This window comes from Pleurodeles waltl, chromosome 11 (genome assembly GCF_031143425.1).
Source record: "Pleurodeles waltl isolate 20211129_DDA chromosome 11, aPleWal1.hap1.20221129, whole genome shotgun sequence".
NCBI lineage: Eukaryota > Metazoa > Chordata > Amphibia > Caudata > Salamandridae > Pleurodeles > Pleurodeles waltl.
Window position 1 is genome coordinate 539,066,919 of NC_090450.1, and position 23,605 is coordinate 539,090,523.

The 23,605-nt window shown below is 45.4% G+C and overlaps 1 protein-coding gene across 3 annotated transcripts in view; it reads left to right on the forward strand.

The window, feature by feature from the left end:
• Positions 1 to 23,605, forward strand: part of PHYHIP (phytanoyl-CoA 2-hydroxylase interacting protein) — a 266,939-nt gene that overhangs the window by 69,194 nt on the left and 174,140 nt on the right. The window lies entirely within an intron of this gene.

Genomic DNA, 23,605 nt, shown 5'->3' on the forward strand with positions numbered 1-23,605 from the left:
CCTGGGACCGGTTTCAGGGTATCACCCTACATGTACAAATAAAAGCTCCCACAGCTAATGTAAATGGTTAAAATTGACCAGACCTATTAAGGTGGTAAAGTTGTTTCACAATGTATTAAAAACACAAAATGGGAGGATCTAGAATCTTGGGAGAGTTGTGAGATATATATTGCCTGTTCAAAAGAAATAGGAATTGATGTCAAGAGATGATATTTCAAAAAATAAATTTTGAGACAACAAAGAGAATGCTCTGGGTGTTAGTGACAATAAGGAGTGCGGGGTAACAGCACTGTAGTTGGTCTAGAAGAGCAAGCAGACAGGTTACTCATTCTCCTGGGTAATTAAACGTCTTTGAGCCTGATTTAAAGTTTCGTGGACAGGTTACTATATCACCAATGTGACAGATATCCAGTCCGCCGTATTACGATCTCCATAGCCTATAAAGGGATTGTAATATAGCGAACGGGATATCCGTCACAGTTGTGACGAAGTAACCCCCTCCGCCAAACTCTAAATCAGGCCCCTTATTATTAAATAATTACGTAAATGTATTTCACTGTTTCTCGGATTTGTGACCCTGTTTTCTATGTACTCAACTTGTGTATATAAAAGGGGTAGTGTGTTTTGAGTGATCTATTTTCTAGTACATAACAATTCTATAATTGTGTGTAAATTTTGGCTTTATTAAAAGGGAAGAAGTGTGATATCTTTCAATGTTGTAACATGCTCACACTTGGAACCCTCTAGGGTTCCAGAAATGATTTCAAGAGCTCGGAGGAGAGACTGGCTGCTGATCCAGCTGTGGATGAGGTTTTTGCATTAAAGCTGTTCCTATGTAGTAACTTACCTGTGTGCCTTTCTGTTGGAGCATCCTATAGGTTTGCACCTTTGCTGTGGTGATGTTCTTAATTAGGCTTTTGCTGTTCCAGTATCCCTTTCACTTCCTACTTTCAGACAAGGAGGCTGTTTAACATACTACAGGCTGAATCCATAAAAGGTGTCCAGCAGGTCCACTAAAGATACAATTGCAGACAATACATCTAAAAGAAACTCATGTGCATAGTAAATGGTTATTTTGGAAACCTAGCTTGGAGCTGGCACCCCTATAACAAAACTGAATACCCCTGATTTAAAGCTGCAGGCTGCTTTGGATTTCCTTTTGCCTTCATCCTTTTCACATCCAAGTACTAAGTGTCGTTTACCTTAAATGTACAAAATAAACTTGATTGTCTGAACAAGCGGATCTTCTATATGTCCTAACTATTTGCAGCACTTCAAGATTGACTTCCTTCTTGCAGGTCATTGCAAATTATTATTTACTAGAATGTTAGTCTAATTAGTTAAATGGAAGAAAAAGAATACTACAACCCCGAGAATACATTATGTTATCATATGAAATTCCAGAACAGGCAATGGTGCCCATAAGGTCCTGGGGGAAGGTGTCACCTTCTGCACTATCTATCACTTGTGCCAGGTTCTCCCTTCATTATTTGAAACTCCAGACAGAGTTAGGAAGTGCATTAGGATGACGATGAACAATGCAAAAACCACGAACCATGATTTTGTGTGTGAGACCTTCATTATCAAAACACTCTTCAGAGCTACTTGAAAAATTATTACAAATAACAGATGTCTAAAAAATTCCCTCTTTGTCAGTGTTCAGTGCTAGAGTATTTAATAATACCCAACCACATACTTAAATACAAAAAAAAATTGTGTAATTGGGCCCAAGGCACATCTTCTGTTATCTGCTCCCATTCCTATTTGGAAAACACATCCCTGCATCCTGAATGGATCTGAAATGAAAATGAAGCTGTTATTGTACACTGTATATCGATTTTATTGTATGTATGGCCTAAATATTACATTATTAAACACACATAAAAGTTAAACAAAATAGTACTTTTTATAGGTTATGATCCACAATCTTATACAAGTAAAACATTAGCTTAAAATAACAACCATTGGTAGCTTATTTGTCAATCTCATTTGCTTGGGTCCCATTCAATGTCTTTCCTTCCTTTTCTTGTATTTGCCCCTAACCTGAAAATGGCTTTTTTACCATCCTTTTGGGTGTATGACTTGTATCCTTCCACAGCTTCACATAGGGGATTACGTTTTTTTTCTTCTTTTGCTTCGAACATTCCATGGGAGTGCATGTTTAGGGTCAAGCCTGTGTCGCATGCGTTTGCGCATGCGTTTCGCTTGCAAGATGCTTTAGTAGTTAGAAAAGGGCTCGGAGACCCATCCATGTCACATTATTGTCTTTCATTGGTTCGTGGGCTTGCATTTTTAAAATCTGCTTACTTTCATTAGTGGAAGGCATGCATGCGTCATGCCTTTTCCGGTGGTTAGCCCTCCTCGAGCGCAGCGACCAAGTACTGAAAACATGCAAGGCTCTATGTTTTCCGTCCAATTTGTGGTCTACTTTTTATCTTTTTTCGCAGCACGATCTCACTGGGCAGAAGTCGAGCGCTTTCCATGACATCGACCCTGTTACATAGTTAATTTCACTTTTGCCGGTTATGTAGATAATTGCACTTTTGCTGATAGGTTTCACTACGAGTGAACTGTAGCAGCGTGATCGTGCTCTTTCTTTCCATTTAATGTGACAAGAAAAGTCCGGTTGGGAGTTTACAACTGCTAATAGCTCTAACTCGTTTGTCTTACGGCTGGGGACGGTGGGGTGACCAAGTTTGCATGTAACCTTGCAGGAGGGCTTTGCTGTTTTAATCGGTACCATTAAGCCAGGGTTGCTTTTTACGCATTTCTCTGAAGACAGGCCTGCTCGATTGGTACTGTAAGGTGGATTTGTACCGTAAGATAGTTGTGAGTCCAGTCTGCCATCAGAGTCAGAGTGGGTGTGTTTAGTGGAGACAAGGCCTGGATGCTGTTGATGATGAAGAGTGTTGCTCAGCCAGGCCAGCTCGGCTGCCATTGGACACCCTCCTCCCTGGCTGGGTCTTACAATGGCTTGTTTACTCTTCGCGCTGCTTTTCTCAGTGGAACTGGCTGTTCTCTCTTCAGTTCTGGTTTACACCGCCCCAGGAGCCTGTTTGCAAAGTTTGCACCCGAATGCTCCTTTTTACGGCGCCAGAGTGGCATAGATTGTTTATAGTAAAAACGTTTATGATAAAGCATTTCTTAATTTCTGCTTATATGTAAATAGCTAACCACATTTACAGAAACTGTCTCTAAATCCTGTATTGCCCATAGGTATGATACAGTTCCGTAAATGACAGCACTGGCTTGCAACGATGTGCATGCTCTTTGGTCTAGGTGTGGTGGACAATATTTCATGAATAATTACCATAATTCAGTCTTCTAAAAAATAATTTGCTATCCAGATCCTTTGCATTCCGCATCAGGTGCCATATCTGAATGTGACAATTAAACAGCCTTTTTGGCAGCAATAAACTCGACTTGATGCACGTTACGCAACATCCTTCCATCAAATAGCGTTTTCACCCTGGATTCTAATAAATATTAGATTCTTAGAAATTATAGTTTGCAAATAATTATTCCAAACACAGGTTTGCGGCGCTTTGGGGAGGGGGCATGTGAGAAGCTTTTTTGGGTTGAGCACGCGCAAGTGCTCTGAGCCATGTTGAAATCTCTCTGTGGGCTTCTAACCATGCCCATGTCACGCCCGTCACTTTCATTGGTTTGTGGGCTTGCCTTTTAAAAAATTTTGATTCCATTTGTGAAAGGCATGCACACGTCATGCCTTTTCCAGTGTTTAGACCTCCTCAAGCGCACCGGTAAACTACTGAAAACATACAAGGCTCCATATTTTCAGCTGGTTTCTAGACTTCTTTATTTTTTCATTTCCTGCACAGCACGATCTCACTGGGCAGAGCAGAAGTCGAGTGCTTTGCATGACATCGACCCGGTTACATGGATAATTACACTTTTGCTGGTAAAATGGGTCATTGTACTTCTGCCAATAAGTTTCACTGCAATAGAACTTCTGTTTCATTTTCTGTCTCCTTCAAACTCATGGCGACCATTGGCTCGCATATGTGAAACTGTTTTACTTTTCATTATTAGTTTATGTGGCAAGAAAAGTCCGGTTAGGAGTTTACACAGCTAATAGCTCTAACGCGAGCAAACGCGAGACCCGTTGCATTGCAAATGCTTGTTTTTTCTTGCTCTCTCTTGTGCTGCTTCTTTCTTGACAACTCTGCCTTCCAACATGCACTCTCCATGTTGCTTCCTGTCCCAAATTAAACCATTGCTTGCCCGACCCTTTTAAAGTTTATCTTGGCTTTCTTTGTTTGTTTGTTTTTTATTTAAACACCCCCACCTAGCTTCTGCATTGCTCACCACCGCCAGCTGCTCCTGTCGCTCACCTGGGTTTGCTTCCAGAATGCCCCTAAAGCCTTTCCACTGTTGCGTACTCGGCATATTGTTATAACATGTTTTTTTTTTTGCTTATTTTTTGGAGGGCCTGACAGTTGCAATTATCTGCAGGAGCACTTTTAATATTTTTTAATTGAAGATTTCTAAATGGGCGCCTGCTATCCTGGAACACAAAATGAAATCAAAAAACGAAATGGCTGCAGCGTCATGAGCTATATGTGCGTATGCATATACGACATCGCACTGGTACCACCGCTGCTTGAATGCGAGCACAATAATCATTGCGCATTTTTTTAAATGTATTTAATTATTTGCCTTTGCTATTCCACATCTTATTTTTCAATTTTGCAAATGGGGAAAAGCATCAACAAAATGCAATGGCAAAGCCAAACGGAGGAATAACACAATTGAAAGGTGAGCCAATCCTTGTTTGGTTTTGCTGTTTCCATCTTGGGACACTGAGGGTTTACGAAGTGTGGATTTAGAAAGGATGAGTTTTCATCAGCTCAGTTACCCTTTTGAATCTAGGTAACCCTGGGGGATAAATAATCACTTTCACCATTCAGGTTAGTATAGAGATCATCACTCATAATTCTAATTATCTTTTCAGGTATTCTTTTTCTCTGTTTCTGCTTTTGCTCCACCCAATATGTGCAATAAAACATATTCTCATAAAAATGGCATCAAAAACATTCTATTGAACAGATTCTTTGGTAAGGCCTTAAACGATCGGTTGCCCATTACTTTCAAAAGTATATTTTTTTAACCAAATATAAGCAAAGTTGTACGTTTATAAGTACAAATGCGAAGGTTAAAAGATGAAATTCTAGAAATAGCAAATTAAAAAACAATTGGTGCGATTTTTTTTTACAATAACACAAATATAAGACCTGCAAAAAGGAGGAGGTTGTTTAGGTCCTATCTCAAAAAATGTTTTTAGATTTTTTTTAACGCGGACCACTTTCAAAAGCATGTGTGGGGCAGTCATGTAATGAGTGTTCACACGTGTGTGTGAGTCGGTTATACTGGCATCTGCGAGAATACCGTGTGTTAGAAGAGTCTGGTTGGGAATGTTGTGCATGTAAATGGTGCCTGTTTGTGAACAGTTTGTGAGCATTCTTTGATTGCTTACAGATAATCTCATTACTGCAATTCTACTTCCTCGTTCCAGTCCTTGGAGGCAGGCATCCTGCTGCCACCTAAAAGAAAAACATTTTTCATATATAGTCACATATCAAAGTGAATCATTATACAGCTCATACAAGAGCCTGTGTTTATCTCTGCTGAGTAATCCAACATGTAAGCATGTGCTATCGTAGATTTTCATCAATCTTCCTTTTTTATATGTGTGTGTTGCAGCTGAACTGCATGGTGCTGAGGTACTTTGAGTTCTTAGTGTGGCTATGTGGTAATATGAGGGGCATATCCCTAGCTTCTGCACCCTAACTATGCTTTTGTACTTGACACAAATAGGACTCTGAATGTTAAGGAATGGGGTTAAATCAGAGGGAGAGGTTTAAAGGAGTCTGGGAAGGGTAAGGTAACCAGATAATACCACCTATTTCTGGATCATTGTATTGCCCATGTTATTGACACCAGCCACTGCCATCAAGCCTACCTTCTCTTGTTTCGACTGCCCCTTAATCTTGTTTCTGCACTTATAGAATCTTCATTGATAGTCATAAATACTTGAATAATCTCCTGCTATCTGGGTGGCCCCCAAACACTGTACCATAGATATGTTGCTCATATAATATAATATAGGGTGTGAAGAATCCATTTGTCCATAGGATAAACATGACACATCGAACCAATCTATCAAAAGTGTTTTTTTATGTCTGAAAAACCAACAGGTTAATCCTGACAGTCTATATCTACATTTCAACATCTTAGGTGCAAATGCCAGTTAAAATGTGAAAACGTTAAGAAACAATTTAGCTTGATAGACTTCTAATGTAAAACACAGTGAAAAGTTCTGTCCCCTAAAGAACTCCAAAACGTCTCTCTATCCATGATGCTTTGTACTGGTAGTTTGCATCACCCACTCAGTTCTTTCCTCCGGTTCCTCAAAGAAGGATCAAATAGCAAGTGATCCTAAGAATATCTTAGGTTTTTCAAAAAAATTCTAGTCCTTGAGGCAAGATTTAAATTTCACTCGAACTTCTTTAACAACTGCCTGTCAATTGAGATAATTTATTTTCCACAATTAAAGAGTATTACCCCTAAATGCCTTTTCTGTTGAAGTGTCCCTCCTGTGGCAGAATAAGGCAGTCTCAGACAATCACAAAGTCTATGTAGTGTGTCTTCCTCCATTTCACATGGTGAAGATTACAACATCTACTAAAAGATATCCAAAAGAACCCTCAAAGACAGATAAGACATCAGACTTTGTGGAATGCTTGAGAACATTAAAGCTGAAGAGGAGAAGAAAAAGAGGAAGTAGCTTGATGTAAAACCTCTCACACTTCTAAATTGCACTCTGACAAGAACATCCAAAGAGGTCCTGAGAGAAAAAGAGAAGTGAGCACCATTGACTTTACCACTCCAGTGATCATTCAAAATTGATGTGAAGATCATCGTAGACATCGAGAGCCTCAGCTTCAACATGTTGGCCATCTATAGTGGGTTCAACACCTTCCCATCTCAGGCATAGGTTAACGATCTCCACAGCTTATTGCTTAATTAAAAACAGTTGAAAACAGCGATGTCGGGGGGAAAAAGAAGATCGGCATGTAAATATCATCATCAATCCCTGTCACGGTTGAGTCACCAACAGAGAGCAAATTCACCAACATCATCAAGAATCAAGGTATGAACGTTTGACGTCCACAGTGCTGGCATCTCTTGCAAAAGGTTGACTCCTGCGATCTAAATCACCATTGACATTGAGGAAATGTAATTGAAGGATTTACAAAACATCATTCCAATTTAGATGCCTTATCACACTCTCTATCAATAGTGTGTCTTTCTCTTTTGTCTACCCACTCCTCTGTAGGCACACCGATGGCAAGCTTGTCACCATCCCCAATGTCATCTCTGATAAGAAAATCAAATGAAACTGTAACCAAACCTCCTCGGACGATAAGGCTTCCCCTAACACTGAACCATTACCCTCTACTCTTGAAACCAATAACTTTGATAATGCCTTTTGACAATACAGTTAAGGAATGACTTTGTTCTCTACAGTTATCACCATTGAGAATGACATCAAAATCAACTTCTATTTCTCTGCCTTGTCGCCTTTGACCTAGACATACTCTTTGAAAGAATTGATAGATCTCCATTGTTATCATAAGCTTCTTTTTCTCACACAGACAATATCCATTCATTTTACACACCAACACCACCAGTAGCATCCCGTATTCATGCACCTCCTGTGGATGACATTAATGCTTTACATGACGTCCTGGATAGTAGTGCCTCAAAACTAAATAATCCATTTGAACTTTCAAAACTAGTAGTCTCAGTTAACTTCGAGACTCTTCAGTCAAGAGCAGTTCCAAAACCCCTGCTCCTTTTGGTTTCAGGCCTTTTGGCTGTAGCCCAAGAAAACTTCTTAACACCTGCAACAACAACATCTGCTACTCTAAGGCTTTTAAAGAAATATATAGCCCCACAGCAAGACTTGATTTGCTAAAAAACAAAAAAGACCCAAAACCGGAATTGCAGCCTTTTTAAGAAGGAGTCATGCATTAGCCCTAGAATCTACTGCACCTCTTTAGAAGGAAATTATAAAATGTGATTTGGCTGGAAAAAGCTGCAGGCCACCTTAAAAATGCTCTTTCAGCTGTTACCAGAGGGTGGTAATTGACTGTATAAAGTTTTTTGTAAAACACTGCCAACAACGCTATTTAGAACAACTGGGCGAGTCTTCACTGGTTCCAACCAGACTGTTTGCTCTGCAGTGCACTCAGTAGACCTAAAATCCACCTCTTATTGCCATGGTGTGGCTATCAGACGATCTTCTTGTCTTCACTTAACTTATGAAGCAGAAACCCTATGTGCAGTTTACCTGGAGGAAAAATAAAAAATGTTCAAGCATTTTAAGCCTAGGGAAAATAGATCATACCAAAGGAGAAATTAGACCCCTTACTGGCCATAAAAGCCTACCATCAATTTCAGCAAGGGCAAAAATCTTAGAATCAAAAAAGACAGGCAAGATCCAAAATGAGTACAACAAAATCTTCAACACCTAGACGGGAAAGGCATTTGTTGGGGAGGCAGTGCCAACCATAAAACCCTTCCCCTCTGTTTGCCACTCTGGTGGGAGAGCGGTGTTTCTTCATCTGAAAGAGTGGTTCTCCATCCATTCTGAAAGACAAGTCAAAGCTCTCCAGCCACTCTATAGCCCTCTTGCCTGCTGCTGACGGCTCTGTCCGCATTTCTGAGGATTGCAATAAGTCCACCCCCAGTCCTGAGCCTAATTGCGACAGCTCCACCCACATTCCCGAGCCTGACTGCATCTGCTCATGCTCCTGCCTACACCTCCTTCACGCCACTGCTGTTTGAGCCCACGCACCATTCCGCCTCCCACCCCAGCCCCTCCCACCTTCCAGGACATATAATGGAGGCTCCAGCGTGGATGTGCCGCTGACGTGCCAAAGGCAAGCCCATCTGCACTTGTCTGTGCCTGGGTCGTGCCCAGTGCCAGGACCCCTGTCCTCCTATGCCCCACTGTTACACCACCAAAGAGCTCCAGACCCTGAACATTGGACTCCCCATCAACAGCTGTCCCCCCAAGCTCAACCAAAGGACCCTTCACCTACCTACACAGCTGTTTCTCCTGCAACGCGGGTCCTCCTCCGCACACTAACACCCACACTGCACCCACACAACAGACTATGAACAACCAAGCACCACTCCAATGCGTCCTGCTAAACGGCTGCTCCTTATGCAAACACGCCACGGAAACCTGGGACACCATCACCACCCACGACACGGTCATCGCCTTCATCTCCGAAACATGGCTAACACCCTCCTGAAACTCCGACATCGCCACGGCCACCCCTTATGGCTACAAGATGATACACCGAGAATGCACCATCAAACATGGTGGGGGCATCACCATCATTTTCAAGGAAACCATCCAATGCACCATCACCAACGACGACCCAACACCCCTCATGGAGCACCTCAACATTCGACTCCAGGACCAATGCCAACACCATTATGCGAGGGACCCTCGCATACAGACCCCCGGGACCACGCCCAGCCTTCTACAACGCCATCGCCAATCTCATTGCCCCCCTTGCCATTGACTTCCTCCACTGCTTACTACTCAGCGATCTCAATTTCCACTGTAACGACCCCAACAACACCAACTCCACTTCCCTCACAGAGAACCTCAGCAACATGGGCCTCACCCAGCTGGTCACCAAACTCACGCACAGAGCTGGACACACACTGGACGCCATCTTCACTGCTGGCAACAGAATTAATTTCACCCACATGACTAAACTCACCTGGACCGACCACGTCATCATCCACTTTACCATCTACAATTTCCAGCACAACACCTCCAAGCACCTCAGCACCCCCATCAAAGCTGGGGCAAGGTAACCGAGACCCTATGTGCACGGGACCAGGCACCTCACAACCTGAGCCACAGCAGACTTCAACCAGGCCGTCCAAAACGTCAACACATGGATCACCAAATCTGCTGACAGTCGCCAGCTGAAAAAAGCTAAAACCAACAACACCTCCAAGCCAGTGAGATGGTAAACTCCGCAGCTCAGAAACTTCAAACGCAACTGCCACTGACTCAAGAAACAATGGCACGTGACAAAGGACCCCTCCGACAGAGCCACCTACACGGCAGCCCTTAACAACTACCACCCCCACATCAAGGCAGCAAAAAGAGCAGCAATCAATGCCTGCATTGACACCACAGCGAACAAAGAATTCTTCAGAAATATCAAGGACTTCTCTAATCCAATAGCCATAGAGACTACGATCCACCCATCTCAGGAACTCTGTGACACTCTCTCAGACTACTTCCACAGCAAGATCATCACCATATACAATTTTGACCCCCAACCCTTCACCTTCAGCCTAGACAACATTTCTCAAGCAGCGAACACCAGCCACACAATACCCTTCTGTTCCTTGATTACCACACAGACCACAGCAGCCATCATGTGATCCATCCACTCCGGGGCACCCACCGACCACAGGCCCCAAGGGCTTTTCAACCTCAGAGCCAACACTATTAGCAATGAACTAACCCACATCCTCAACACTTCCATCTCTACGGAAACGTTCCCGGATGAATGGAAGCATGCAGAGGTCAGACCCCTCCTAAAGAAACCCTCTGCCACCCCAATGACCTCAAAAACCACAGACAGATCTCCTTGCTCCCTTTCCTGGCTAACGTGCTCGAGAAAGCAATCAAACCAACAGCTCATCAACTACCTTGAACAAAACCACCTTCTCGAAACCTCACAATCAGGATTCAGGGCCAACCACAGCACAGAGACTGCACTGATCGCCGTGACGGACAACATCAGGTCTCTCCTTGACCAAGGAGAGTAGGCAGCTCTGATCCTTCTGGACCTCTCCACAGCATTTAATACAGTCTTCCACCACACTCTCCTCAAAAGACTCCACAACATAGGCATTCAACAAAACACCCTTAAGTGGGCCACCTCTTGCCTCTCAGGCCACAAGCAGAGCATCCACCTTCCTCTATTTACTTCTACATCCAAGAACATCACCTGCGGTGTTCCCCAAGGATCCTCCCTCAGCCCAACCCGGTTCAACCTCTACTTGACCCCCCTTGCAGACACCGTCAGATCCTTAAGGACTCATTATAGTCTCCTATGCCAGTGACACTTAACTAATCCTCTCACTCACCAAAGACCCCCACAACGCCAAAGCCAACTTCCGCAACGCCATGACCAATGTAGTAACATGGATGAAAAACAGCTGCCTTAAACTAAACACAAACAAAACTGAAGTCCTGCTGTTCAGGAAGAACACCTCCGTATGGGACCACAGATGGTGGCCAGCAGAACTCGGACCAAAACCCTCTCCATCAGACCACGCATGAAACCTCTGCATCATCCTTGACTGCCAAATATCCATAAATTAACAAGAAAAGTCAGTCGCCTCCTCCTGCTTCAACAACCTCCATATGCTGCACCGAATCTTCATATGGATCCCTACCAACATCAGAAAATCAGTCATGCACACCCTAGTCACCAGCCGCCTCTACAATGGCAATGCTCCACATGCAGAAGTGTTCTCCCAGCTACTTAAAAGACTCCAGACTTTACACAACACCACACTCAGACTCATCCTCAACCTCCAAACATCACCACACACCTCAGGAACCTCCACTGGCTCCCTGCCCAGAAGGGCTGCCAATTCTAAATCTTCACACTTGCTTATAAGGCTCTCCTCAACCTAGGGCCGTCCTACATCAAGCATCAAATGAACTTTTACGTCCCAGTAAGACAACTACTCTCTGCCTCGCTGAACCACACACCACCCACCCCCCGGATCCAGTGCAGCCTCTGAAGAGGCCACTCCGTCTCCTACACAGCAGCCAAGTCCTGGAACAGCCTGCCCCTCCAACTCCGAACTGCTCTCTCCCTGGCGGCCCTCAGAAGAAGATTCAAGACATGGCTTTTCGATGGAGACCCAGACCCCCTAGAGATGATACTGCAGTACTTTACAAATGCTATGATTGATTGATTGATGCCAAGCACTGTATCTCAGGGATGCTACCTTCACTTTAAAAAGATGCCCCTGTCTATGCCACCAAGACCTACAAAAACGCACCAACTAAAAATATTTAGCGAAAAAAAAAACTTCTGCATTACTATTGACAAAAGCCAAGGAAAAAAATTTAAAGGTCAGGGCACGTATTCAAGGTAATTCTTTATGAAAAAGAAAGGTCCAAAAGCAGACTGCTGACTAATTTTAGACTTGTGTCTACTAAACAATTACATCAAAAAAGAAGAAATTTGAATGCTAGCATCACATCTAATCGTTCCTCATCTACAACAGAATGAATAGATGAGCTTCATAGTCCTCCTATAAGATGCATACTTTCACATTCCAGAAAATGCACAGTACCAAAGTGATTTGTTATGAGATTCATAATAGGTCAGCAAAACCACCAATACACATTCTTCCCTTTTGGACTATGGACAGCACTACAAATCTTTTAGAAGTGTGAAAACAGGCATACACATTTATCCTTATCTAGATGATTGGCACCTGAAAGCAAATGCCCAAGAAAAGGTGAGAATAGAACTAAAACAAACCTGCAAAAGTTTAGGAAGTCTAGGTGTACAAATAAATTATCATAAGTCTCAACTGCTCCCAGTTCAAAGACTAACCTCACTAACACAAAGAGTGTATCCTTTGAAGTAGAGGATCATCAATCTGGAAGAAATACAGTACTCTGAAAAATGCAATCAGTCAGACTGCAAGAGAGATGACATTGCTCTTAGGGGTCTATGGTGTCTTGTATCTACATTGTCCCGAATGCAAGCCTACATATGTGACCTCTCCTGCAATGTCTAGAAGACCAGTGGAGTACAACAAACAGGAAGATGATCTGACACTTTCTGTTGCAGAAAAAACAATCCCTAAACTGGCAGTAAATCAGGAACAATCTATAACAGGGGGCTTCTTTAAAACAATACAGCAAATAATCGTCATAGATGCTTCTGTTGCTCGAAATTAGATTTTACCTTAAAAAACTAAAGACAAGAGGTGTTTGGTAGAGCAGGAAACAGTTTTTTCAGTCAGACATTACGGCCAGGAGAGCAGTTACAGAATCGGGTCTGAGGACTGTCTCTCGGAGTACATCAGCCTGGAACACATTTTATACCATTCTAGAGGACCATAAAACTATAAAATAAGAACAGTTGTCATAGAGTCATGAATATAAATTCCAGAGAGAGAGAGAGAGAATGCAGGTGGGCTTTGATCTGGCGTGGACACAATGTGGGCCAGCGAGTTCCAGTCCAGATGTCAGGCCTGAGGGGCATGTGGTCACCTCATGTGCTGTGTGTGATGCGTCCTGATTGGTTAGGAGTACCTAACTACATGTGGCATCTAACGTTTTGGGGTTTTGGAATGGCCGTGTGCCTCTGGAAATGTGTGCTTTATCGAGGCCAGTCTCCTTGACTATTGTAGTGTGGCAACCTATCTGTTGATCTTAATCTAAGTTGTCCTGTGTGTGTGTTTGGCTGTTGGCTAAGTGTTATCCTACCTGTGAACTGTCAGTTATTAACCTTTAGGCCTGGGTAGCAGAACCTTCCTGACCAAATACCTTCATGTTGGGGTTGACGGAGAGTTCACGATGGGGGAATCTAACAGTGGCAATGCAATTTCGTTTGAGTATGAAACTGTATCGTTCATATAAAAAGATACCCTATCATCATGCACATCAACATTCCCCTCTCTAGTTGAAATCTTAAACTACACTCTTGGACCCACAGGTTATGACAGTCACAGTGTCTGTTCCCTGTTGTCCCACCTCCCTTGCTACCTGCACTCTGCCCAATTTGGGGACTGCGTTTTTACAGCAGGAAAACCTCCATTGTAGGAAACCATCTAAAAACAGTAACACAATGAAAACGGGCAACAACGACATGCACAAACCAGTTAGCCGCCGGGGGAGCCAGGAGTACCATTTGGAGAACAATTCCTGCTCGGGGGCACCTCCCTTTTCATGCATGTTCTTCTATAGTCGGTGCAGTGCTTGAATGGCAAGTGTCAAAGTTCCATTATCCATGTCTTTGCAAGACACGAAATGCAGCAAGAGGCACCAATCTCCATTGCGGTCATCAAGTCTGAGACATACCGGTGTTGCATCACTATAAGGAGGATGGCTTTTAGTTCTTTCTTTATTGCATTAAGGCCGAGCTCAGTATTGTTCCTCAGTTTAAGCATTTCCCAATGGGTTATTTGCAAAGAGCAGGCATTAGCTTTTGTCTGCAGGGTAAAGAAGGGTAAGGACCCTCCGGCCGATACTTAGGTTTCGGTGAACAGTCTGAACTCCTCGGGAATGTCCTTGTACTGAGTCCAGCCAAATTAGTCAGGAGCTCTACTCCTTCGAGCCTGATGCAACAATATTGTTTTCTTACTCTGCAGGTGTTGACACAGTTCAGACAGATCTTCTCCAAGGATGACCAGGATTGGGGTGTGGATGGTGATGAGAGAGCAGAGGCTACGCCATACAGGGACGAGCTGCTTGTAAGCAAACTCGCTGCACTGCCAATAGGTGTCCATCAGTGTGGATATGCCCCATTGTATGACCAGTATGTGTAGTATTGTGCCACAATTCTCGTTCGTGCCCTGCAGGATGGTTCCTTTGCCTTTGAAATATAAGGAATAAATCTTAGGTTTCCACACAATTAAGGGTTGCCCCATCCCTTCTATCCATGTGTACCTGTTCATCTCAGTGTCCCAGATCTCCTGACACAGGGTATCTGTGCTACTTGTTGACCCTCCGCTATGAGACCCATTTCCCTTCATATCATCAAGATGGGTGGCCCTGCACTGACGCTCTATGTCCGAGGTCCATTTATTATTGATGAAAAACATGCTTAGGGCCACCCTAGGACAACAGATAGAGGCTGGAGCAGACATGTTTGTGCACTGGCCAGGTGGTTTAGCTATCTTCAAGAATATCTTCTTGTGAAAGATTCAGGGACAAACAGTGTCCTGCCCTTTAGCTTCCCTCCTGCGCATCCTGCCTAGCTCAGGGTGTTGCCAGGCTTGGTAAAAAGGTACACTGCTGTGGGATTGGTCTCATAGTGGGTTAGGTTCACCATTAACCCATGGGGCTCTACTCTACTTGGTTGCAATTTGGACCTAGTTCTACACAGGTAGGTCATTGTAGCTCCCTTGGAGCTCTCTGGGGTTGTGTGGTGGAGCCCTCTTCATGACCGGTGCCAACTGTACACTTGCAGCCAACGTAGCCCCTCGAAAGCTGTCTTTCTCAGCCTATGTTGGACTAGCTTAGGCTGTCCCTCTGGGTCTGCTCTTGTTTTTCATTTTCTTTTTCCTGTTTTCTTTTGTGGAAGTGCAATATGTGTGCTTGTATCTCCTGCCAGGGCTAAGTGTTCAGCCCTACTATGCTGTCCAAACAGCTTTGTATATCGGCGAGCAGTCCCTTTTTGAGGACATTATAGAAGAAGACAACCTGAGGGTCTGTATCGTTCCATGGTTGTCCTGAGTCTTGTCCCCACCGTTCTGTCATGCTTTCCAGAAAATCTGTGATGATCTCCCCTGTTTCATGGTTTCAGCCATCAACCCTCCTTCATCAGGACAGTTGGGGAATATTTCCCTCAGGGCTGTTCATATCCAGTGCCTGTATGAATGAAATGCGGCCTAGATCTGGTCACCTGTGGTCCAGTGGGACCCCCTTGGGCTCCCTCAATGGGAGTATTAGTGTATCCCAATGCAGGGATATCAGGGAAAGCACCTCCATGCTTACCTATGGTGGGGGAGGTGTGGATGCCTTGTTTTCTGAAGGTGGGTCAAGGTTATCAGCCTGGGCCGCCGCAAAGACAGCCCATAGAGCCAATAATGCTTCCAGTTTTCCTTCTTCTGTCCTGTCTACTTTGTCTGTATGTAGGTTTTAGTGTGCTCAATTACAGTGGTGTCGAAAGTTCCCTCTTTAGGCCAAGGGTTTGTGTGTGCCTTGGTATACATGTACAACTCATGGCAAAACTTGCAAGGTTTCTTTGTCTGAGTGGGAAACTTACTCTTCATGTGCTCTAGAGGAGTCTCCATGGTGGGAGTTGGGTAGTCTCTTTTTCTTTAGTTTTTCTGTTACTCTTCCACTTTTACATCTTTAGGGAACTAGTTATATGTGTTCTATCTTTCTATGTTTATAAGATTTCCTTAGCTTTTCTATTTTTATATACTTTGTTTTTCCTCCAGTGCTGTGGAATATGTACAGGCATTACTAGATCCAGACTGGTAGCGGGAAATATTTACAAGAGGTTTTACTGACTCATATCTGGTGGGGGAGAATAGATACACACGGGAATTCAATTAAGTCAGTACTATCAGTGTTATTCACAGATGCACCAAAAAACATTTAGCAAACAAATGCATGAAGATTCACAATCCTAGGAAAAGTGAAATTGTTAATTCACTGCAATTTTAGAAACTTGTCAACAAAATAGTGAGCCTTACTTTGGTATCAAGTAACAATTTTGTGTGAATTACCAGCCCTCTTCAATACACATAAAACATGAATAAAAACACAATATTCAACATTTAGGAAAAAACACAGCTACATTGATCTACCAGCATCACAATAACAAAACAACACTATTCTAACTGGCAGAGGGGTTAGGGGACTAGGCCCATAAAAAAGAAATCAGGGGAACAGCCCGACTGCTATGCTTTAGCTCTGCCCACTCTTAGAGTAGTTATCCCGTGACTAAAGGAAGCTCTGCGCTGTGCGGGAACTAGTGGTGCCTGATAATCTAGTTGATACCAGCTCGAGGGAAAGGGTTATAACAATTTGCATGGAGAAAGAAGGGACTTACTTCTATGATTATATACCCTTTCTTGGCAAAAACATAAGTTAAGCCCACTCTTTGGGATTCCAATAGTTCTAGTTCCCCAACGCCCAAATTGTACCCAATGGCACACCCAGGGTTCCTGCGCACTCTCTGCATAACGCCCAGCGGTCCAGGCGAACACACCTCTCACTGTCTCACTTCTTTCAGGCAACCGGAGTGCTAAGAAACTGGTAGTGCTGAGATAACGTCTTTAGCCTACTAAGATTGAGATGTGGGCCCTATATCATACCCTGAGCCTACGGGTACCAACTGCATGACGCCAAGTGGTCCAAGCGAACACACTCTTCACTTCTTCCAAACTCTAGCAGTGTTAAAAAAATGATAGTGCTGAGATAACACCTTAGCCTAAGATCGATGTGTGGGCCCTACACCCAGAGCCCATGAGTACTGACTGCATAACATACAGCGTTCCAGGCGATCACCCTGTTTAACACACTCAGGAGATAAGTGTACCTCCCTGTATCACCGAGCAGTCCAGCAAATAGACACCTCTTAAAACATAGATGTCAGCTCTATGTAAAACCCAGAGCCTAGGCTTACCACTGAATCACACCCAGCAGCCCAAGTGGTCAGCAACCAATACAATATTAAAACAACTCAAACAATAACACAATTTTCACCCTTTTTGGCACTGATTACCATAAAAGTGACTCCCTGCAGGTTATGTTTTCCTAATTTGCCTCACGCCAAACGCTAGGGCTAAAAATCCGATATGGTCTCTTACACGTTTGACGGCGGCTTCAGGATGGACCCTCTGCCCCGTGGATTCAGAAACGTTTTAATTAATTGTGGCATCTGCTCACCTTACTTGTTGCACAAATGTGAATCGGTCCGGACGAGGTCTTCTTCCTTTGGCTGCAGTTGGATCTGAGATGCCAATCCCTCCTGGCTGGCTCGCCAAATGTTCCTGGAAATTAGTATTTACTTTAAAAAGCAAAAGACAAGAGGTAATGGCAGAGTAGGAAACAGTTTGTTTAATCAAACATTACGGGCGGGAGAGCTGTTACAGAATCAGGTCTGAGGACTGTCTCTTGGGTACACCAGCTTAGAACACATTTTATACCATTCTCGAGGACGATAAAACTTTAAGAATGAGAACAGTTGTCATGGAGTCATTAATATAAATTCCAGAGAGACAGAATGCAGGTGGGCCTTGACCTAGTGTGGACACAATGTGCGCCATTGAGTTCTTATCCAGATGTCAAGCCTGAGGGGCGCATGGTCACCGTGTGTGCTGTGTGTGTTGCATCTTGATTGGCTAGGTGTACCTAACTACATGTGACATATAACCTTATGGTGTTTTGGAATGTCTGTGTCCCTCTGTCCTTGTGTGCTTTATTGGGCCAATCTCCTGGGACTTTTGTAGTGTAGCTGCCTATCTGTGGGATCTTAATCTGAGTTGTCCTGTGTGCGTGTATGGTTGTCAGCTAAATGTTATCCACCTGTGACCTGTCAGTTATTAACCTTTAGGCCTGGGTCACAGAGCCTGCCTGAACAAATACCTCTGTGCTGGAGTTGATGGAGAGTTCATGATGGGGGAATCTAACAGTGATGATGCAAAAGTATGAAAATGTATCATTCATATACAAAGATACCTTATTATTGTGCACATCAACACTTTCCTCATCTAATGAAGAGCCCATCTGAATCATCTCAGCATTCAAGGTTGATGGACGGAAGAGGAACAGTGTTATCATATCAAGCTATTGGAATTGAGAGTGATCCACCTAGCTCTCAAATCATTCTTTTCATCCCTGTAAACAACCATTACAATCAGAATTCAAAGAGGCAATATGACTAGCATGTTTTACATCAACAAGCGGTGAAGCACCAGATTGAAAACACTGTGAATGAAAGCGCAAGCAATCTGGCACTGGGCTTTAACAAGAAAAATATCAATCACAGCAGTGCTTATACCAGGTGCAATTTACTCTTGAGCAGTCTTCCTAAGCAGAGAAAGTGAAGAGAGTCACAAATGGATGTTAGACAAAGTTCATTAGGGAAGGATGCTTTGCCTCTAAACCACATCTTGTTAGCTGGATTATCCTACGTATCACTATCTACTATCAGTTAGCAAATAAGCTTCTCCCAGGCAAGCTAAAAACTCACTCACTTAGAGCTAAGGAAGCTTCCAATGCTTGGCCACCAAATGTTCCTATTGCTAACCTTAGTAGAACAGTAACTTAACTTAGAAACTGATACACACTTTCACTAGACATTATTACTTGGATCTTGATACTCAGACATAAGCTAGAATAGGTCAAGAAACTCTAAAAAATCTCTTCAGATAGGAGGATAGTAAATACTTTACATGTGTGTGTATATATATATATATATTTTTATACACATATGTCTTTAATGTTATCAACATAAAGCTACCCATTTATTATAGCATATATGTATATATATATATACATATATATATATGTTCACTGAAAAAAACAAAGATTACAGGGACATTATAGTTAGGTTCTGAAATTACTCATTCAAAACCATAGAAATTCAGCATTTATAGTTAGTGTTCTTCTAAGTAAACATAACTCGCACCCTAAGGTAACTATAACTTGCGCCCTTGCCATGCAGTTTTCTTATCAATAATTTTATTGCAAATGTTGCAGTGATAATATCAAAGATGCCATACAAGATCTCATCAACGATATAAATTGTGGAGGTGACCCTGTCACCAGGCAGGTCGCTCCCCCCATCTGCCAAGCAGCCCCCTGTGGGTTGAACCTCCATTGCCGCTTTTTCTGCCTGACTACTCGCTCCCTTTTTTTCTGTACCCCTGCGCTTGGCTTCTGTGCCACTTTGTTTTTTCATTCTGTGCCCCTGTGTTTTGCTTTCTGTACCCCTGTGCTCTGTTGTCCCTCTCCCGCCGTCTTTTCCCGCTGTTTTTTCCCTGGGTTTTCCCTGGGTTTTTCCCTCACCGCTGAGCCCCTGCTGCCCCGCCCCCTTCACTCCCATTGGCCGCCCCGCTCCCACCTCCCAGCTGCTCCTCCCTCCCTCTGCCCTCATTTGGAGGCCGCGAAGCGGTGGTAGAGAGCGATCTTTGACCCTGTCACCAGGCAGGTCGCTCCCCCCATCTGCCACGCAGCCCCCTGTGGGTTGAACCTCCGTTGCCGCTTTTGCCGCCTGACTACTCGCTCCCTTTTTATCTGTACCCCTGCGCTTGGCTTCTGTGCCACTTCGTTTTTTCATTCTGTGCCCCTGTGTTTTGCTTTCTGTACCCCTGTGCTCTGTTGTCCCTCTCCCGCCGTCTTTTCCCGCCGTTTTTTTCCCCGGGTTTTCCCTGGGTTTTTCCCTCGCCGCTGAGCCCCTGCTGCCCCGCCCCCTTCACTCCCATTGGCCTCCCCGCTCCCAGCTGCTCCTCCCTCCTTCTGCCCTCATATGGAGGCCGCGAAGCGGCCGCGCCGCTGGCGCGCCTAAGGCAAGCCCGTCTGCGCCCATCCGCACCTGGACCGCACCCAGCACCAGAACCCCTGGAACCCACACCCCCGCAACGCCAGACTGCACTACAACGCAAGCACCCTCCACGAACTCAACACCAGACGAGACCACCCCTGCTACCGGGCCACCCCGAAACGCACCCAGGGGCCTTTCACCTGCCGGAACTGCAGATTCACCAGCATCCAACCCTCCACACCACCAGCCAGAGAAGCCAACCACCTCCGCTGCATCCTCCTCAACACCCGCTCCGCTCGCAAGCACGGCATCGAAATTTGGGACCTCCTAGACTCCACTGCCCCGACGTCGCCTTCCTGACGGAGACCTGGCTGAACGCCACCTCAGCACCAGACATCGCCATAGCCATCCCACAGGGCTCAAAGATCTCCTGCAGAGACTGCACCAACGGAGTGGGAGGAGGAATCGCCATCATCCACAAAGACTCCATCAAAATCCCAACGAACACCAATGACACCCTCACCACCGCCGAGCACATGCACTTCCAGATCCACATCGACCCCAACACCACCCTCAGAGGAACTCTCATCTACAGACCTCCTGGACCCCGCCCACAGTTCAGTGACACCATCGCCGACCTCATCAGCACCCACGCCCTCGCTTCCACGGACTACATCATCCTCGGGGACCTGAACTTCCACCTCAAGAACAACAACAACGCCAACTCCACCGCCCTGATCGACAACCTCGCCAACCTCGGACTCAAACATCTTATAACGACACCTACTCACGCCGCTGGACACACGCTTGACCCCATCTTCTCTGCAAGCCCCCACGTCTCCTTCAACAACACCACCGAACCACACTGGACCGACCACAGATGCGTCCACTTCACCTTCAGAAAACCCACCGCACCCAACAGCTACCACGCCGCTGCTGGGGCAAGGTCACCGAGGAGCAACTGACTACCGCCCTCGCCCTGAGACCACCCACCGACCCAGACACCGCCGCGACCAACCTCACACAGTGGATCAACGACTGCGCCAACACCCTCGCCCCTCTCAAGACCTCTGCAACCAACCACACCAACAAGAAAGCCACCTGGTTCACCGAGGACCTCCGGATCTCCAAGCACACCTGTCGGAAGCTGGAGAAGAAATGGCTGCACGACCGAACACTAGACAACCACACAGCCCTCAAGAGCGCCACCCGCAGACACCACCAACTCATCAGGACCCCAAGAAGACCACCTTCAAGGACCGCCTAGACAACAACGCACACTACACCAAAGAGCTCTTCAGCATCGTGAAAGAACTCTCCAACCCCAGCTCCATCACCAATGACATCCCGCCATCTCAAAACCTGTGCGACTCCCTGGCCACCTTCTTCCACCACAAGATCACCGACATCCACGACAGCTTCAACCCCGACTCCCCGCACCCACCACCGAATCCACCACCCCTGCGACTACCACTCGCACCAGTCGCCTGACCGTCTGGTCCAGTGTCAGCGACAAAGACACCATCAAAACCATGAACTCCATCCACTCCGGATCCCCATCAGACCCCTGCCCTCACCACATCTTCAACAAAGCCAGCGCAGCCATCGCGCCCCACCTCCGGAAAACAATCAACTGTTCCTTCGAGACAGCAACCTTCCCAGAAAGCTGGAAGCACACCGAGATCAACGCCCTTCTGATGAAGCCATAGGTGGACCCCAATGACCTCAAGAACTTCCGGCCCATCTCCCTGCTCCCTTTCCCGGCAAAAGTGACCGAGAAGATTGTCAACAAACAGCTGACCCGCTACCTCGAAGTTAACAACATCCTGGACCCTTCCCAATCCGGTTTTCGCAGTAACCACAGCACCGAGACTGCCCTCATCGCCGCCACTGACGACATCCTGACCCTGATGGACAAAGGAGAAACAGCTGCCCTCATCCTCCTCGACCTATCAGCAGCCTTTGACACGGTCTGCCACCGCACTCTATCAGCACGCCTCCATGACGCCGGTATCCAAGAGAAGGCCCTGGCCTGGACCACATCCTTCCTCTCCAGCAGAACCCGGAGCGTCCGCCTCCCACCCTTCTGCTCCAAAACCACCGAGATCATCTGTGGCGTCCCACAGGGATCCTCCCTCAGCCCGACACTGTTCAATATCTACATGGCCCACCTCGCCCACGTCGCACAACAACACAACCTCAACATCATCTCCTACGCCGACGACACCCAGCTGATCATATCCCTCACCGAAGATCCCCACACCGCCAAAGCTAACCTCCACCGAGGAATGAAGGCCGTAGCCGACTGGATGAAGGACAGCAGACTGAAGCTGAACTCAGACAAGACGGAGGTCCTCATTCTCGGACCCACCCCATCAGCCTGGGACGACTTGGTGGCCCACGTCACTAGGCACAGCCCCGGAACCCACGGACCACGCACGCAACCTGGGGGTCATCCTCGACTCCACTCTCTCCATGACCAGGCAAGTCAACGCCGTCTCCGCGTCCTGCTTCAACACCCTCCGTATGCTCCGCAGGATCTTCAAATGGATCCCCCTCGACATGAGAAAAACCATTACCCAGGCCCTCATCACCAACAGACTCAACTACAGGAACGCCCTCTACTCAGGAACTACAAACAAGCTCCTGAGACGACGTCAATGCATCCAGAACGCCTAGGGCCGACTCATCCTCGATGTCCCCCGCCGCAGCCACATCACACTCCACCTGAGAGGCCTGCACTGGCTACCCGTCGACAAAAGGATCACCTTCAACTTCCTGATCCACGCACACAAAGCACTGCACAACACCGGACCCACCTACCTCAACAACCGACTCAGCTTCCACACCCCCACCCGGACTCTTCTCACTTTGTTTTGCATCAGAAGTCATATCAAGTTAAAAAAAATTCTTAACCTGTTCACGTTCTTAACCTGCCTTTGCACCTAAGATTTTGAAATGTAGTTTTTAAATGTTGCCAGGATGAACCTATTGGTTTTTCAGAAAAAACATCCACTTGTGATAAATTGCTTAGGGGTGCTGTTTTCATCCTACGGCCAAACAGATTCTTGACACCCTGTTTTACATTATGAAAACGAAATAGCTTTAGTACAGTGCTCTGGGTCCACACAGACAAAGGGAGATCATTCAAGTCTGTGTGACTTCAATGAAGATTCCTACAATGCAGATCGTCGACTACAAGTAAGTAACCTTTCTATTTCTCCAAGTCACATTTTTGCAGCATCTGTATTGACTGCTGCGGTTGTTTTATATTGCTTGGG